The sequence below is a fragment of the Haliotis rufescens genome, unplaced genomic scaffold, assembly GCF_023055435.1.
Source record: "Haliotis rufescens isolate VD_foot unplaced genomic scaffold, xgHalRufe1.0.p SCAF_5, whole genome shotgun sequence".
NCBI classification, from domain to species: Eukaryota; Metazoa; Mollusca; class Gastropoda; order Lepetellida; family Haliotidae; genus Haliotis; species Haliotis rufescens.
This window is the reverse complement of record NW_025964223.1, coordinates 6934892-6939432: the sequence shown is the minus strand read 5'-3', so window position 1 is coordinate 6939432 and position 4541 is coordinate 6934892. Positions and strand designations below refer to the sequence as shown.

General features: G+C 40.1%; 1 non-coding gene across 1 annotated transcript; it reads left to right on the top strand.

Moving 5' to 3' along the window:
- The first annotated feature begins 1996 nt into the window (after positions 1 to 1996).
- On the top strand, positions 1997 to 2069 carry Trnaa-agc. The gene has a single exon. It is a non-coding gene; the product is annotated as a tRNA-Ala (tRNA).
- Positions 2070 to 4541: the final 2472 nt, after the last annotated feature.

Genomic DNA, 4541 nt, shown 5'->3' with positions numbered 1-4541 from the left:
GGTGTGTAGTTCACACATGGATTTCGTCCGTCTCACACACAAAAAACGATAATCGTCTTGAAATAGAATTAATTATTTTATTGACATTTAGTTGTTTCGTGAAGTGAAGAGGCAGCTGATAAGAAGAATGCAACAAACAAACGATGGTGAAATTCCAAGAACACATAATCATAATTGACTCATATCCAAATCTAATGGTTGGTGCACATTATATATGAAATGTATCATTAACACTGCTATTTTTCATGCAAAGAAACATCGGATATTACGTACCAAAATAAATGTAGTTCCTTATGCAATGTCAGTCCCGAAATAATAAAAAAGAATCTTTACGTGTTATTTATTATAAAAGAAACCCACACAAATAAGATATTTGCCGCTTTTCTGTCATGTATAGAGAATATGTAAGTGAGTGAATGTTGTTTAGCGCCGCACTCATGTGACACTCCAGCTGAATGTCACAGTGGCCCGAAAGTCAGGGTTATCACGGTGGTCTGTTTCCCAGTCTGTCTCCCAGAACTTTGAGACCTGTGAAGATCCGGGTTAGAATAGGCCTTCAGCAACCCATGTTTGCCGTGAAAAGCGACTATGCTTGTCGTAAGAGGCGACTGACGAGATCGGGTGGTCAGACTCGCTGATTTGGCTCACGATGTCAATCACTGGACTGTCTGGTCCAGACTCGATTATTTACAGCCTGTCTCATATATATAGCTGGAATTGCTAAGTGCGGCGCTAAACAACAAACAAACAAAACCAACTAAGAGCATGCATCCAATCACACTGGTACCAATGACTGGGAGTGTATTGGACTTGGGTGCTCTGTCACTATTTTTTAACCCACAACAAAAATATTTCAGGATGTGCTAGCTGTGAGCAATTATTTAAAACCAAGGTAAACACATTGTTCAGCGACTAACGGGATCGGGTGATCTCCCTGACTTGGTTGATACATGTCATCGTTTCCCAATTGCGTGGATCGATGCTTATAATGTCAATCACTTGATTTTCTGGTCCAGACTCGATTATTTACAAACCGGCGTCATAGAGCTGGAATATAGCTGAGTGCGGCGTTAAACAACAAACAAACAAAAAGGGATAAATTGCATCCTATACTTTATCAATGAGGTGTTTCCCAGAGATGCAGGCATGGCAAGACGACTGCATGTGTCACAAAAATATTGTTCTGCAGTACATCGCACCAAGGGTCACTACTACTATTACTCCTACTCCTCCTACTACTACTACTACTATTTCTACTACAACTACTACTAGTGCTGAAAAATCTATCACCTTTTTCAGGAATTCTGTACCCCCGTACGTACGTGTCATGGGTTTTCGGACGCTTAAGAAACATTCGTGTTTTTTTCTCTAATCACAGGGACTGTAAAACATCTCACTCAGTCATAAATGACGACTTTATATTAAAAACAGGCCATCATCTAAATATTGACAATGTCTGTTCGGCGCGAGTAGTCGCGACAAACATGGCCGTCCGAAAACGTATGTCTCATAACATGTGATCCGTTGATCATCACTGATCACGACAATATAATGTTAGGACAAAACAACAAGCATACACAACAAAGTACACATGTACATAAATTATAATAGAAACGTAATTTCGAAACACACACCATTTGATACAATTATGAAACAATGGCTTTATATCTAGATTACTTCTTAATTTAAATAACGCCATTGACACTACATGACACCCGTCCAAATTTGACAGACACCAACTTGCCGCGCCCAGCAGAAGCTCCACACACTGTTGTTGAGTTTGACGCTGTACGGACATTAGCGGCGGGCGCGCTTAGTGAACGACCGGTAGATAAATCAGCTGACAGTTGCGCCGAGTTGCAAAAAATGATTCATAACGTTGATTTATACCATAATATCATAAAAAAACATGACATACATTGCATTAAAGTAGCGTATGGGGAACCCAGTGCAAGTTGTTGTGATATGATGACAAATTGTTCTCCGAATTGTCAGAGGGGATGTAGCTCAGATGGTAGAGCGCTCGCTTAGCATGCGAGAGGTACGGGGATCGATACCCCGCATCTCCATAAGTTTTTTCCTCCTATTTTTTGCGTTCTTTGTTGTGGAATATCGCTGTAATGTTAATAGTGTACATGCCATGTATAAACGTTAACTTTTGGCTAAATATTATCACAATGTCTGAATGTCGCATACCGAGAAAATGTTATAACATGATGAGCAGGGTAAGATAAATCGGCTTACATAGTTAAGAAAATGTATGTGTAAACTTGGCATGGCGATGTGTGTTTTTCCCCGTATGGAAACAAAACAATATTTCTAAAAATGTTTCAACAACGTTTGAGAGACAACTTTCAGCAAACATAGCATAGTGAACAACTCTCCTCCTAAAAATGCAACAATATTCACAATTCACAACTTTTATAAAGTTAAACCCGTCTGAAACACATGCCGTCAGTTAACTAAAAACTGCTCTTTCTAGATTTCGATTAAGCTGTCATCATCTAGAAATCGAACTTGGGCGGCATGCAAATATTCCACGAAATCTACGTTAATGTACGTTATGCAGCTTAAACTGTGTTGAAAAGGAATACCACTCTATATTTATCTGCCACGTGTTTGACAACTGAAGACAAACTTACATTAAAACCAAGTTCTATATCTATCCAAACTATCACAAATTCAACCTTCTTTTATCATCGCAAGATCCATCCTGACACGTACTGCAGCTAGTTTAGCCAGACCAAATAATAGATCTGTTATGTGGTCTCAGATTAAGCTAAATACATTTATAATGCTCATGCTGAAAGAAACGTATTATCCAATGTTTAACAACCTGTCTGTATGATTATATTCTGTAAACAAAGCCGTGTGACCTATACACAAAGTTCTGTGGCCTATACACAAAGTTCTGTGGCCTATACACAAAGTTCTGTGGCCTATACACAAAGTCCTGTGGCCTATACACAAAGTCCTGTGGCCTATACACAAAGTCCTGTGACCTATACACAAAGTTCTGTGGCCTATACACAAAGTCCTGTGGCCTATACACAAAGTCCTGTGGCCTACACACAAAGTTCTGTGGCCTATACACAAAGTCCTGTGGCCTACACACAAAGTTCTGTGGCCTACACACAAAGTCCTGTGGCCTTCACACAAAGTCCTGTGGCCTACACACAAAGTCCTGTGGCCTATACACAAAGTTCTGTGGCCTACACACAAAGTTCTGTGGCTTATACGTATTGAATATAAGAAATTGAAATTGAATAGAAATATTAGTAGTGTTTGTTATGACGTCTTAGTACAATGCGGAAATAAATATTAAAACAACCATCGATTTACAATTCATAAATCAGGTGTGAATGTTACACTGATGCAAGAGTTGAATTGGCGAAACTAACTTGTCACATTTCTTTAGAGTGACCCTTTTCAACAACACAGCGTTTATGCTATATGTACGTACACTTGTGGACTCATTTCTTATTTCAGAAGAAGATTGGATGTGTATGGTGTTTAATGTGGTATGAAGGTGGTTTAAAAGCATTCTTCAAACTTGTATTTCTTTAAATCAAACTTTTCAAACTTTTTGTTTCAAATTTCAAATACAAATGTTGCCTACCAGTTCCTAAAACACGTCATGGGGAAACATCTGGCCATTTCTATTCTTAACTAGAGATGTACATCAGTTTAAAGGGAGTTGTCATCAAGCCATTCCCTGGCCTGTCTTAACAAATACTAGATTTCGTGAGTCAATGCGACGGGCCTACATTGTATTGGCACATAGAGGGTACCCCCCTCCTTGTCCCCGGGTCCCCGGGCTTGGCGGCCTTGCTGACGTCAGTTTATCCTAATCAAAGATTCCCTTGAGATGAGTTTCAATAGATACGATCTGCAGTGTGTTAGATGTGGCTACCAGGGTTGGGACGTATCGGCACGCAACGACGTCAATGCCGACAACGTCTGCAGGTGCGGCGACACGCGTGTTTTGGAAGATTCAGCACTCGGAACCGTGGGTCACTGGGGGCTATGTCATGTCAGGGCTTTACGAAACAAGAGCAATTCCTACTGTCTGCAAATATGAATGTAAACACTTTAACGTGATCTGATTTGATTCATATACGACACACTCTACATACATCAAAAATGGCCCCAAGTATATTCTGTTTGTCGTGGAGCCGATTAGACGGAAGATGGGCGGTAACAATGTTGCAATGCACTCTGGGTGCCATCTTTCCCCGACATGGTGGCACGGTATTCGTGGGAATAACCACTTGATGAGACTGACATTTAGTCCCAGAAATAAAATTATCTTATTCAAAAATATATACACACGCACGCACAGGAGATCAACAATCTTGAAGGCAACTTTAAACCCCATTCCACCTCACCTCTCCGATACGGAGCAACTCACCAATGTTTCCTTACTGTCACAAAGTCGCATATCGAAAATAAACATTGCCGCGGAAAATAGCATATAATTCAGTATTTATTAACTCAATCATCAAACACAACTGTGGGTGTAAATCAACAACGTTAACCAG